Here is a 15,331-nt window from a genome sequence, read left to right as displayed (position 1 = left end):
CAACGAACTTGTGATGGACAGAGCTCACAGTGTGTTGGGACCTAGATTTGACGATCTTAAAAGAAGCAGAGATGTGGTTCCAAGACACCATCAATATACGACCAACGAAAATATTATAAAGGGATGCAGAAATAGAGGCTCAACTGATTTCGAAAACGATTCTATCCAGATCTTCAAGGACCTGTCCAGATTGACAATAGAAGAGGACTGCGCCCAGTAACAGCGATACTTCAGGAAAAATGGATTAGATATCGATGGGCCTTTCCATTCCGCCTTGTAGTCAATCACGAGGGCAAACAGATCTCACTCTGGTATCCTGAGAAATCTGCTCCTTTTCTATCGGCTTTAAATCTGGTCCCCAAAGACAGATCAGACGGGCAACGAGGAGCTCGGGGTGGGAATATGGTAGATGATCGATCGAGTGAAGGAGTGACGGCCTGGAGATGAAAGAGTTAAGTCTGGCTTTGTCTCTGAAGAGGCCCTGTTGGGTTTCTTTGAGTTCCAGCCCGAAGCGATTCCTTCTACCGGTGATCTGTCAACACGTGGCGACGCGAAGAAATCTATGTCGGAACTCCAGCTGTCGTCCTCTTTTTTTTTTCCCCTGTTCCCCCCTTTGTTTGTTTTTTATATTTTATTATAGGCATGGTTCTATCTGTGACCTGGGGCCTGCTGCTCGCGGCCCCAACCCTGATCTGCCGCAGAAGATATATCGATGAAGCTAGAGAATGAGTGGACTAAGGACCTGGGTGATGGGTGAGTGGGCCTCGGCCGTAGGATTATGATGCAACAGTGACTTTTCGGGGGCTGGGCATCACATTCACACCCAGTTTACAGCCACAAAGAATTATACGTTCCATGGAAGGACAAGAGCAAACTCTGCCTTAAATTAATTAGATTCTATACATCTATAGTGGTATCATTGTAGGAAAAGCTACTTATGTTTATGTGGTGCGCAATAAGTAGGAATTGTTGTATTTGTTAAATTTCTATATTCTGACCAAGTTACTGTGTAGGTCCGATCAGGAGGTCGAGAGTGATAAGGGGCGGGGTGCAGGGAGTGGGTGTGAGACCTGCATGCCCAACACCAGGGCGCCCACAGCAGGGTCATATGCCCGCCAGGCCAGACTAAGTAGGGTCTGGCCGAAAAACTGGGATGAGTGGCTGGTTACACTCATCCTATAATTTTGTTTTTATTGTTTTTGTTTTCCCCCAAGTTTCCAAAGTGGGAAAGTACCCTCCTTTTTTTTTTTTTTTCCCTTGTGTACCGCACAACCATTAATCTGTTCCGAGCACAACTGTCACATAAGAGAGAGAGATATGACACTGGGAATGGCTAGCCAAGTCCCATTGAAATTAGTGTCCCTGAATGTTAAGGGTCTAAATAGTAATGGTAAACGTAGACTGGCCCTAAAAGAATTCAGAAACCTGAAAGCAGATATTGTCTTTCTGCAAGAGACGCACTTCGATACCCAGGAACCCCCAAATACCTTTACGAGGACATACCCTATTGCATTTTATTCGTCTTTTACCAGTAAGAAAAGGGGGGTTGTGGTTTTGTTAAAACAGAATATCCCGTTCCAGACACTGGAGGTCAAGAGACACCAGGGAGGGAGAGGTCACTGGTGGTCCATGTTCTTCTCTCAGGGAAACATATTACACTAGTGAATTTATAAGCGCCTAACGAGGGACAAATTGATTGTCGAAGGGAAACATTGGAGTCAATGGGGGATAATCAAGAACAGTTATATATTGTAAGAGGTGATTTTAATATGTTCCCAGACCCGGATGTGGACAAGTCAACACATCCAAGGCATTCACACTCCAGAATGATGTACAGTGTTGCAAAGAAATTTAGATTGCTAATCAAAGAATTTGGTCTGTTGGACGCCTGGCATTGCTCGCATAAAGGGCAAAGTGATTATTCCTTCTATTCGCCCCCACATGATTTGTATTCTAGAATCGATAATATTTTTGTAGTTCCAAATATCCTTAAGTATTGGTCCACTCAGATATAGAACCTATTACATGGATGGACCACGCCCAGGTGGCTATCCTGTTTGATCCACCATTCACGAAGATTCAGTCATTTCATTGGAGGATGAATGATTCTTTACTAAATTATCCAGAGATTAGCGCACAAATTGGAGACTCGCTTAAAAATTATTTTTGGTCTAACAATGGGTCTGTAGAATCAACAGCAACTCTGTGGGAGGCACATAAGGCCACGATTAGAGGGCAGCTTATTTCAATAGCATCATACAGAAAGATAATAATAATGGAAAGACAAAAATATTTAACGGACAAAATTATAAAGTTGGAAAGCTCACATAAAAAAAAATCCGTCGAGGAAAGTATATAAAATTTTGAACCAGGCAAGGGAGGAATTTAAGAGTTTACAAATGGAGGATGTGGAGGATGCAAAGGACTAAGCAGACATATTATGACAAGGGAGAAAAGGACGATCGTCTATTAGCAAACAAACTAAGAGGGATCAAGGCGAGGGGCTAGGTCCCCGCTATTAGATTAAAAAGTGGGGGAGTGACCTACAACTCTTCAAGGATCGCAGAAGAATTTGCTACATTTTATACGGAACTTTACTATCTAGATAATTCAACACCGAATGCTAAAAACCCGGGTTGACCCAGATTGAGGATTATCTGTAAGATTGTGCACTCCCGAAATTGATGGAGAAAGATCATAAGATATTAAACACAAAAATAACTCCGGTAGAATTGGGAAGAGCATTCCATTTTTTGAAACCATCGAAAACACCAGCACCGTGCCCAGATGTTTTTTCAAATTTGTACTATAAAAATTTAATAGGAATTTTAGTGCCTTGCCTGTTGGATCTCTTTAATGACTTTCTCAGTGGAAAACAAATTCCTCCACAGATGATGAAGGCCAATATAGTGGTCATCCTTAACGAGGGAAAGGACCCTTTATGTTGTGGTAGCGACAGGCCAATCTCACTACTTAACACGGATTTGAAAATCTATTGCAAAATTTTAGCCAACAGATTGAATCCAATACTCCAAAGAGTAATTCACTACGATCAGGTGGGATTTGTGAGTTAATGCCAGGTGTCAGACAACACAGGAAAATGTATTAATGTTATTGACCAGCTACACAAGTCTAAACTGAAAGCTATGCTGCTGAGAAAGCGTTTGATAGAATAAAGTGGGATTTCCTAGCATTTGGATTTTCCGGAGGTTTTTTTACAGGGAGTCCGTGCTCTCTTTCAGTCGCCAAAACCACCCTGAAGATCCCAGCTGGGGAGGGGAATCTAATAGCAATTAAAAATGGGACTAGGCAGGGGTGCCCCCTTTCCCCCCTTATTTTCGCTCTGACAATCGAGCCTCTAGCAGCCACCATCAGAGCCTCCCCAAATATACATGAGATTAAAATAAAAGATGAGGGCTACACTATATCATTTTTTGCAGATGATGTTATTCTTACTATATCTAACCCATTGACATCTCTTCTGAATCTGAAGTCCACCCTTCTGGTATTGGTGAGCTCTCTGGGTATAAAGTAAATATGGGAAAATAAGAAGCCCTAAATTTGACGCTAACTGAAAAGGAGGTCGAGGTGCTTGAACGACACTTTGACTTCAAATGGGAAAAGACCATTAAAAGACTACCTATTTGAAATATCTAGGAATTTATCTTACCCGAGATTGTAATTTATTATACAAATACAGCTTAACCCCGTTATAGCGCGACCCGTTATAACGCAAATTCGGTTATAACGCGGTTTTCACGTGGCTCCCGTTTAAAAAAAAAAAATTAATTAAAAAAAAATTTTAAACATTTTTTTTGCACATTGCCCTCACTGCCCTCACTGCCACACTGCTCTCACTGCCCACACTGCTCTCACTGCCCACACTGCTCTCTGCACACTGCACACACTCTCACTGCACACTGCACCCACTGCACACACTGCACACACTCCCAGCACTCACTGCACACATTCTCACTGCACACTGCTCACAGCACACAGCACTCACAGCACACTCTCACAGCACTCAGCTCTCAAAGCACACTCTCACAGCACACAGCACCAATAGAACACTCTCACAGCACACAGCTCTCACAGCACACAGCTCTCAAAGCACACAGCTCTCACAGCACACAGCTCTCAAAGCACACAGCTCTCACAGTACACAGCACTCACAGCACACTCTCACAGCACACTGTCACAGCACACAGCTCTCACAGCACACAGCACTCACAGCACACTCTCACAGCACACAGCTCTCAAAGCACACAGCTCTCACAGCACACAGCACTCACAGCACACTCTCACAGCACACTGTCACAGCACACAGCTCTCACAGCACACAGCACTCACAGCACACAGCTCTCACAGCACACAGCTCTCAAAGCACACAGCTCTCACAGCACACAGCACTCACAGCACACTCTCACAGCACACTCTCACCGCACACAGCTCTCACAGCACACAGCACTCACAGCACACTCTCACAGCACACTACACCACACCTCCCACTCCCCCTCCCTACCTTTGGTGTCGGCTGCTGAGATCGGAGCGGAGCTGGCATCAGGAGGAGGGGGGGGTGTCGGGAGGAGGGAGGGTATCGGGAGCAGGGGGGGTGTTGGGAGGAGGGGGGGTGTCGGGAGGAGCAGGCTGGGACTCGGAGGGCCGCATGGGCTATGCCGTGGAGGGCCAGTAGGTGTGGGGGCCTGGAGGGGAGGAAATGGATGCCGGTGGTGGGAGGTAAGGAGCAGGTTGCGGCTGGACTCGCCGTTGCTGGGGGATGTGTAGGGCTTCCGGCCACCTCTTCCTTCCCTCCTCACTCCCTCCCTCCCGATCAGGCGAGCGGCAGCCATTTTTTTTTAATTAGCGCGACCCCGGTTCTAGCGCGGTCGGATCGGGTGGCCCCAGAGGACTGCGCTATAACGGGGTTGAGCTGTATAATTATATTCTTCCACAGCAAAGGGAGCGCAGGATGTTCACAGCGTGGTCATGAAAGAATAAAAGAACATAACATAGTGCAACCTGTGTGTTTATATCAGGAGTATATAGGGCTGTAAGATAGTAGCACTCACACTTTTTCCCCAGAAATCAAGCAGTACAGAGACTCTTTCTCTCTCTGAAACGAGCAACCTTCAATGGTGGTTTCCAACACGATACTGTGTCCGTGGGGTAATCCCTCCTTTCTTGTCATGCAAAAAGGATGAAGACTAGCATGGTGTAGTATATCTAAAAAGTGTATTTTAGAACCAGTAGCCAATTACAAATGCACTCACATTTTAAAATACAATACAGGTAATTGTACGAAATCCAGATCCTCTGGGCATACAGTCTCCGGCGCGTTCGCTCGTTCACATCCGACACTTCTGGTGTGCACTGCGGTAAGGGCGGATGTGACGTCACGCTTGGTCTCCGGTTGCCAGGATTGTGGAGACATAAAAGCTTTTATGTATACAGGATATATCTCTTTTAGCAGTTCAGTTAATATTCACTCCAGGTATCCACATCCAATGGATGTTTGAGGCTGTGAAAAATGTCATACCGTAGTATAAAGAAATCCCTTTGAGTCACAAGAAGTTCTTTAATCTTCGCTCTGCTGGGGTGGAAGCATTCACTGTCACAGTGTCTGGTACAGGAAGGAAGAATATTTCAGAGAAATAGAAGTACTTAAACAAGAGGTCAAGCTCTGGAACTAGAGTGTGAGGTTCACGAGAAATGTGAGAAAGTATTTCGTCACGGGAAAGGGTTGTGGATTATTGGAATTGCCTCCCAACAGAAATAGTAGAGGTTAAGGGAATGCAAAAATGCTTGTGATAGCCTTGTGTCTATCCTAAATATGAGAGTAAGCCATGGACCAAATAGGGTCTGATGTTTTGCAACAGGCAAGAAAGCAGGCAGACTAAGTGGTTCTTATCTGCTGTCAAATTCTATGATCTGTATATACCATCCCAGACATGTCATCTAATTATTTTTTTTGGCGTAAAGAATGGTATGAGGGTATGGAATGGAATGATTTTAAAGATGCAGAGTTGCTTCTCTGAGTAGATGGAACTATTGTGTCCATTACAAAGTGTATGGACCAGGTATCTCTTTGGGTAATATTGATCAAAAAGGCTGTTGTGTGTATGTATGTATTTCTTTATTTATATAGTGCCATTAGTGTACATAGCACGTCACAGTAGTAATACACATGACAATCATATAAATAACAAATAATACAAATAACAGGTCATGGGAATAAGTGCTTCAGACATAAAAGAAACATTACGAAAAGGAGTCCCCGCTCCGAGGAGCTTACAATCTAATTGGTAGGTAGGGAGAACTTACAGAGACAGTAGGAGGGCATTCTGGTAAGTGCTTCTGCAAGGGGCCAAGCTTTATATATCATGTGTATAGTATTAGCCACAGAGCTACTCATAAGCTTCGGTAAGCAGGTGTGTTTTAAGGTGGTCTTAAAGGTGGATAGAGAGGGTGCTAGTTGGGTATTGAGGGGAAGAGCATTCCAGGGGTGTGGGGCAGTCTGTGAGAAACAAAACAAAAACACTGCCAAATTTCCTGCCTGAACCAACTTCTTTGGTATGGTATTAACTAGAATGAAATACTCCATCACAGGAAACATAATATGAATCTTTAGCCCCATTACCACAGAATGATCTTGTTTTTTGGCTTCCGTAGTAAGGATGAGTGTGAAATGATGTTGCGATTAATACAGATGATGCATATATGTTACCTGTGTCTTCTACATTCAGCAGACAAATAAGCCTTATAGGGGATAATTCTGTAACTGCCGAAGCGGCCGTCCATGCTGTTTTCAGCTGAAAATCCTTATTGAAGTTTATGAGGATTTTCAACCAAAAACGTTCCAAACGGCTGCTTCATCAGATATAGAATAAGACCCTAAGACTTAGATACATCAAACTCCATTATATAGGAGTTAATATCGCAATGTTATGACCAAAGTAATTAACATAATTTACTGGCTGCAATATTAAAATATCGAACATGATGCTACTTCTCACAGTTTCCACAGCACAGAAGCACTTTTAAATCTCCTGCTCGGTTATGCTCCCAGCCAGATTTTCAGGTGCCTCCGGCACACCCTCGGAGCACACCACTTGGTCCACCTCCACGCTAGGATCAGCCTGAGACACGGGACATGAATTCGGTTCCCCTTTCATAGATTCCTTGCTGCCATAGGAAATCATGGAGGATGGGGTGGTAACCAATCACAGTGCGGATGCTGCATGGGTACCAATCAGGATGTGAGGGCTTGCTTGCATTTGCCAATCATGGCTGGAGGCAGGGCAGAGGCAAGTTAAAGATCTTGGGCCAATGGGAGGAGCTCTGCAATGGCCTCCCTGGTCGGCAGGATATCCTCCCCTGCGTCTTGGGGAACAGCCAAATACTCCACATTTTCCGACGGATGACCCTCTGGCCCAATCTCCACCTCCTGGCCACTCTCCCTTTGTTCCCTGCACCTCTCCTCCCCCTCCAGTCCCAGCAATATCTAGTTCTCCAGACATGTGGATGCGCAATGAGTTTCTCAGCCCCGCATGTCCTGAGACCTTGGCTATGCTTTATGCATGCACAATCACATTTTTATACTTAGGTAAAATGAACATACACAGAAATAAAGAATTACATTTACAGGGTATGCAAGGGCCTACAAGGCACATAAAAACAGGTTAGCCCCAGGGTCTGGTGGCCAAATGAGCCCCAGGATAGGACTGCAGGGGCCAGGCGTAACCATTAATATGCTTCTCCCTGGGCCCCTTTCCATCAGCCACCTTTAGAAAGTTATCTGCATTGAACAGCAGCAGTCCCGGTGGTAGATCAGCAGAACTCCAGGCTGGGAACGAGAGAAAGAAAGAAAGACACTTATTATTTATGTAGCCATGGCTGGTTTTCTGGCTACCAGTCTGCCCTCCTCCTGGAAATAAGCCCTGGTAAGAGCAGGCCTGCCAAGAGTAATCATGGGTTTTCCCCACCCAGCTAGCAGCTTCAGTGAGTCACAGCGGAGGCGGTGCAACTAGGCCTTGTGTCCAATCAGGGACTCAGGACTGGTTCCTGCTTTTCCTGTACTTAAGGAGCTGCACTTCCTGATTTAGTTAGTTGGTCTCCATCTTTGAGAGACAGGTTCTCACACAGAAGTGCGAATTGGGCGTGCACTTGCTGCATTCTTCACTTGGGGAGTTAGGAGTGAGAATATTCCTCTGGCTCTAGTAGGGAGTCAGGGAAGTGCAAGGACAGCTGTGGGGGCCCTGTACCTGCAGTGATTGTCCAGGGAAACATCCTGAGGGTGAAGGCCCGAATATCTGTTTGTTGCTGTGTATGCTGTGAAGTCCACAGTGTGAAATAAAGTGTTTCTGTGTTACTATACCTTCCTGCCTGAGACTGAAATCTATCAGGGGAAGGGGAAAAAAACTCTCCTGCAGGGATTGCTCCCCTCATCCCTGGAGCCTGCAAGAGATGGAGGTTCTGTCACCGTGAGTACCCCAGAAGCCTTTTCTGACATCCCCTACCACCATGCGGGAGACTCAGATCTACTGTGAGCCAGCAGGTATGCACCCCCACACTCCATGTAGCAGCAAAATATCCCAGAGGGGGGGGGAAGGTAATATGTGTTACATTTATTATTTAAATTTTGCTTGGCGCAATCGTCACAGGAGTGACTACTAGCCTTGGTATGACAAAGGCTACCGATACCGCCATAAGCAGAAATGCAAGTGAGTCAACCAAAAGAGTGTTGACTGGAAATGGTTCAATGAGGCGTCCCAACAAGACGTTCAACTCCTCATCAGCAAGCTAGAAGTTTCTCAGCGAGAGGTCAGCACGTTAAAAACAGAGCTGGGTAAAGTAAAGCAGCAAGTGCTACAGGAGCAACTGAGTACCCAGTGGGTCCCCACCAAGCAGCATGATGAGCTGAAGGCCACCCTGAGCCTTACCCGAGCATCACTGGAAGCAGAATACGAAAAAACTAAAAATGTCCAAACCTTGGAATCTGAAAAACTGAAGTTGGATAAAAGGCTTCGAGAGCTAAAGCGGATAACTGAACACACGTCCCAGCAACTCACAGTTATTAAGGAGGACAACCTCAAGCTGGAGAAAGAGCTGGAGAAGCAGAGAGCCTGCTCCATCACCAAAAATCAGTACACCCAGGAGAAAGAGGCATGGAAAACAGAAGCAGCGGCAATCCTAGCGACAAAAACTACAGAGATCCAAAATCTGAAGGATGCACTGACACAAACCCAGAGCAAGCACCGGGAAGAGATGAAGGCCCTGAGAGGAATTGAATTTGCAGCTGCCTTGAGCCAGAAAAGAAGTATAAAAGGACAGCTTCAAGACCTGAGGAAGGACCTGGAGTCTGAGTGTGCTGACCGCATGAAGGCAGAGAAACAACAGCGTGACCTCGGTGAAGAGCTCAAAGCTCTGAAGACTGAGTGGGATACTACCCTGGACTCTATTACTGCTCAGCAGGAGGTCTAATACGAAGAAAACCTTTAAGTTAAGTCTGACAAAGAGGCTGGTGCACGGGAATAGTGCACGGGCCGCTCACAGGACAATGTTTCACAGGGGGAAGGGATATATGATGCCGTCACTGCCCTCTAAGTGTTAGAATGGGGCAGTTGTGGGACTTAACAGCTCTCAACTTAACAGCTCTCATAGAGTTAATCCTCTTGGAAAGTCTGTTCAGCTGAGAGTTAATGAGCTAATTAGCCTAGCCTGTATAGTCAGGAAGTGATACAGAGATCCCCCCCCCCCATGCTGCCAGACACACACTGAGTTATACAGAGAGAGTGAGAGAAACTGCTGCTAGACTGATCTGAAGACACACACAGACAGCCCTGTGAGAGACTGAAAGGAGACCTGCTGCAGGTACACTGGGTAAAGTGGGGAAAGAGTTTAGTTCTACCACGATTAGTTAGGGACTAAGCAGTATTAGTCAGTACTCCTGGAAAGAGTTAGGTCTTTTGTTTCCGTTTTGTGTTATGAGTTAACCCTGTACCTGCATTGTACCCTGTAAATAAACCCTTGCTTAGAAAGTACAGTGTTTCCTGCCTTTGATCTGGACAAAAGATCCGACGCTGGGACTGAGACGTCACAATATATATCAAACACACAAAAAAGAAAAGTCGCTGACACTATATTAATAGAAAAGGCTTACCCAGGACACAAAAATAAATATAATATTGATGTTTAAAGATTAACTTAAGCAAACCAATAATAAGATAGTAAAAATCAAGGGGGGGCTAAGGGATAAAAAATAATATGAAAACACACAAAAAAGACTGACAAGATCCCTATATTAAGCACTCACAATAAGCCTGTAATAACTAAATAAAAAAAGAAAACAAAAAAACAAGGAACCATGAGTCAGCAGTGAAAATGCGTCAAAGATTTTAATAAGAAGCAGGAATACACCTCCTGTTAATCAGACATTCCTTCCCGTTAGAAGGAAGGGCTTTACTAAACGTGGCAGTTGTTCTGCTTGCAGGTTTATGTTACAAACTGATATCTTCTCTACCAGTGACGGCACAAAAACTTTTAAGATTTGTATCCCTTTAAACTGCAAATCCAAAGGGGTTGTTTATTGCCTGACCCGTCCTTGTAAGTTTATGTATATCGGCATGACAAGCCGTGAACTTAGGTTCAGAATATTAGAACAGTCACGAAATATCAAATTTGCTCAACGTGATCTTGATGCTTTTAAGAAGATTACGTGCGTTGCACGGCATTTTTTGAGCATCATGGGGCAGACAATACGCTTATTACCGCATTTGCAATAGACAAAGTGTCACTGGGCATCAGAGGAGGGGACTTGGAAAAAGCCATTCTCCAAAAGGAATGTAGATGGATTGTGCTCCTTAATACCATGCAGCCTAAGGGACTTAATGATTCATTGGGTTTTGCAATGTTCCTTTAGGTTTCTCCTTCCATTTATCTCCTTTTTATTAATTTTTCTCTCTTTTCTGTTTTACTATTTATTATTTAAACAAACTATTTTTCAGACTTTGTTTTGCTCAGTCTTGTTCTATATATTTTTATCTCCCCCCCTTTTTTTCCCCTCCTCTGTTTATCTTTATTTGTATTTAAGAATATTGATTTAGTATATATTTTGTTACTGTAACAATACTAATGATATTGTGTCTTAAGCACTCTTTATTTAGAGCTGTTGCTGGTTGGACACTGCTATTCTCACTCCAACATCTTACAAAGAGAGGGGTTAAAACATCACGCTGCGGATGACGTCATCTCGGCCGTCCCGCGGCGATTCCTACTGTCTGCTAATCTATGCGCAATTGGAGAGCTGCTGTCAGCTGTGATTGGCTTCGGAGAAGTGACTTGCTATGCTCCTTTTCATTACACCTATATCTCTGGCAGCTGCTTTGATGACGCCTATGCTCCGATGCAAATTTGTAATTGGCTGACAACCTAGGGAGGCAGCACTGAAACTCCTCCTGTTCCTGTATAAATATCTGCACACCTCCACTAAACGTTTTAATCACTCGGGGATGAAGCCCTCCGCTGGGCGAAACTAGTAGAGTGTGTCTCTTGGTTACCCCCATGTCACTATTTGTTGCAAGATTAACTTTTTTTGGTGCACACCCTGTGAATTTTATTTACCATCCTGACATATGGACATTTGGAGGAAATCTCTACCATCAGGATTCCTATGGACTCATCATCTCCATTAGGAGCTGAGTATTTCCCTGCTTGTCATTAGGGGTTTTATCTTTATGGGACTGGTTTTTCCACATTCAATTTAGCACTTGTTGCCATCAGTATTTTTTGTGGATCCTCTCATGCACCTTCATTTGTTCATGGATATGTTTACTATTTTTCTCATGCTATGTTTGTCCAGGGTATGAGGTTTTTTTCCATCTTTTTTTCTCCTCTGTGTCTCCCCCTGTGTTACATATATTTTTTCTGTGTACTATATTTTTAGTATATAAGTTTATTGTAATTGATATTTTTTTTCTGTTTCTACCAGTTTTTCTTGATTTCAATATTAGTTTAGGAGTTTAGTATTTAGCTTTTCTTCTTTCTTATTTTCTGGTAGTTAGGATTATTAAGGGGTGTCTGTTCTTATTTGGGTGATTTGTATCTTTCCATTTATTTATTGGCAATTTACTGCGATGTTTTTTTGCTCATTAGTTCCGTTTTTTACTTAGCATGTGTTGATATATATTCATATCGTTTCTTGCTTGTTATTTTTTGTTAGGTTACCATTAGTTTATGTATGTTTTTATGTTAGTGTGTTTCACTGCTTCTTATTAAAATCTTTGACGCATTTTCACTGCTGACTCATGGTTCCAGGTTTTTTTGTTTTCTATTTTGATTTAGTTATTACAGGCGTATTGTGAGTGCTTAATATAGGGACCTTGTCAGTCTTTTTTGTGTGTGTATATATATATATATATATATAATCTGTGTGCAATTTCTCTGGTATATCATCTTCCCTGACAGGCTGAGTATGGATCCCAGTAAGATCCTGGCTGTTGTTGATTGGCCTAATCCCCCAAAAATGATAAAGACCTTCAGAGGTTTGTGGGCTTTGCTAATTTCTATAGATGCATCATTAAAAATGTATCTAGTCTATTTCCTGTTAAATTCAATTTCCTGATTTCGTACCACCCTGGTTCAAAGAATGGGAAAGCAGATGGTCTATCCTGGTTATCGCATAGCTCCTCTTCATGCTTTAAATGTAAAGAAACCATTCTGCCCAAGAAACATTTCCTTGGTGATCACCTTTTCTTCCGACCATCTCTCATGTTTTAAGGGAGCATATTCCCACAAAGCACTCCTATGCAATCCTCTGCAGTATGTCAATTTATTTCTGCAGAACTGCCTCTCGACCTTCCAAAGTCACCTGTTTGTTTCAGAACACATGAGTTTAAAAGTTTTGCAATTTATGCATGACTATAAACCTGCCAGACATCTGGGTGTTCACAAGACAAAGGAACTATTGACCTACTCTTTTTGGTGGCCCAAATGTCAGCAATATGTACACAAGTTTATTCTACCTTGTTAAACCTGTGCCAGGAACAAGACCCCTCGTGCCTCCCTTCTGGGGCTACTACAACCACTCCCTGTACGTACATGTCATTTGGGGGTCCATCACAATGGACTTCATTGTTGAATTATCTCCATCCAGAAGATACAATCCTATCCAGTCTCATCAAAATGTGCCACGTTATCACCACAACGGTCTCCTTACAGCAGACAAGACTGCCAAGCTAATAATTAAATTATTCAATCATGTCTGACAGGGATGGGAGGTGGGGTGTAGTTTACATTCATATTCTGGAAAGGCTTCTGTTCCACGCTGATAATCATTCTGAATCTATTCTCTGGCTTTCACCCCCAGTCAAATAGTCAGACAGAAAGAACTAACCACCCTGGAACAATATTTATGTTGTTTTGCCAGCCACCTCCAGGATGACTGGGCTGAATTGTTGCCTATGGTGGAGTTTGCCAACAACAATGCCCTGCATAGTTCCACTCAGCAAAGCCCATTTTTTCCAAATTATAGATAAATCTTTATTCTATGCCTACCCATCTCCTGTTCCATTCCTTAGAGAGACTTTCTGCTTTACAAGAGATCCAGGAGGCCCTAAAAAATATTCTTTGGGAGGCTCAGCAATGAAAAACTGACTAGCACCGCAGACCAGTCCCTATTTTGGGACTGGGAGATAATGTTTGGTTCTCAACAAAAAACACTACATTTGAAGATCCCCATTAGAAAGCTTGGACACCAATTCATGGATTCCCTAAAATGTTTTCCCAGGTAAACCTGGTCACCTTTCATCTGCAACTCCCCGTCTCCACTAATTTGCCTGTCCATCTCACACTGAAAGGGTCATGTATTCTCTTTTCTAATCTTTTTGTTATTCTGGTACTTGAAGAACTTTCTGTGGTTGATCTTACTTTCTAATGGAATGCTTTTTTTCGGTTTCAATTTTTGCTAATTTGATTGCCATTTTGCAACTTGTGTTACATTCCTTATGATTCTGATATGATGTCTCTGTCCTTTCGGATTTTAATCATCTAAATGTTTGCCTTTTCCTTTGCATTTCTTCCCATACCTGTTTATTTAGCTACATTGGTTTAGACTTGTTTCTTTTATATTTACTAAGCAAGGGTATACTGTACACTGATACAGTAAGTGTACTAATCTAACCACGTTTTATCTTCAAATTTTTTCCTGCCAATATGTCATCCCAATGTATTCCTTGAAAATGATTCCTTAGTTTATTAAAATCTGCCTTTCTAAAATGGAAAGTCTTTGTTGAACCTATATAATATGGCTTTTGATAATTTATTTTGTGTGACCATGTTATGATCACTGTTTCTCAAATATTTCCTGACTTGAATACTTCTTATTACTTGTACATTGTTTTATATTATCAAATCCAGTAAGGCTCATCAAAATCACATGAAAAAAACAACTTTATTAAACGGGCGTCCTCACCTGAAAAGGAAGGATGCCGGTGCAGTGTTTCTCATCATCAGGGGGTCCAATCCGGAAGTCCAGGAGCTTCACACAGAGATGTAGAGTAGAGGATCGGTGAGAATGCTGTTGACCCAGGACCCCTGCCCAACCTGTGTTTTGTGTTTTTACAGTAAATGATTGACACCATGTCCTCTCTCTCAAAGACTGCTAAGGGTTACATGGCCAAAACCATTGCCACTGATTTGGGACACGCTTAAAAGAATGGTAAATATGTTAGTATGTCCTGTGTAGCGAGCTGCTACCTTTATGTAGCACTGCCGCTTGCCCAAGCTCTTCCTGAAACAGTCTTCTAGGGTTTGTTTTGTAAAAAGAGGGACAAACACGTGTTTACACACAAGGGGCCCTCAGCCCCCAACCTTCAGCGGTTGTCATTAGTGACACAATACATTTTTAAACACCGTCCCTTTAAGACAAAACAAACCTCATAAAAATAACATCTACTCCTGTCAGGAGTGTAACTCACATGCATATCCCTATCTGCAATATTGGCTTGTTAAGCCAGTTACCAACTTAAAAATAACACACAGATAGAATAACATTGAGTCCTTAACTGTGAGATAGGGGCAGCGTCCCTTTAGATCCTCCGATGCTGCAGTATGTGAAGGGACCTTCTTCCCCGAACTGGATGCAGGGGAGCTGCGATACCCCCAGCCTCCAGGCTCTAGGTGAGAGACTGAAAAAGCAACCCTCTCTGCTCTAAATACCTGTTCTAGTAATTAGGAGAGCAGGTGAGGAAACCAGCACCATTAATCTCTGGCCTGGAGTTTCTATCCCATAGTCTCAGCAAATGTGAAACTGTGGAATGGATCATATTTTTTCCAC

The sequence above is a fragment of the Ascaphus truei genome, chromosome 3, assembly GCF_040206685.1.
Source record: "Ascaphus truei isolate aAscTru1 chromosome 3, aAscTru1.hap1, whole genome shotgun sequence".
In the NCBI taxonomy this organism is placed as follows: Eukaryota; Metazoa; Chordata; class Amphibia; order Anura; family Ascaphidae; genus Ascaphus; species Ascaphus truei.
This window is presented reverse-complemented; position numbering follows the sequence as displayed.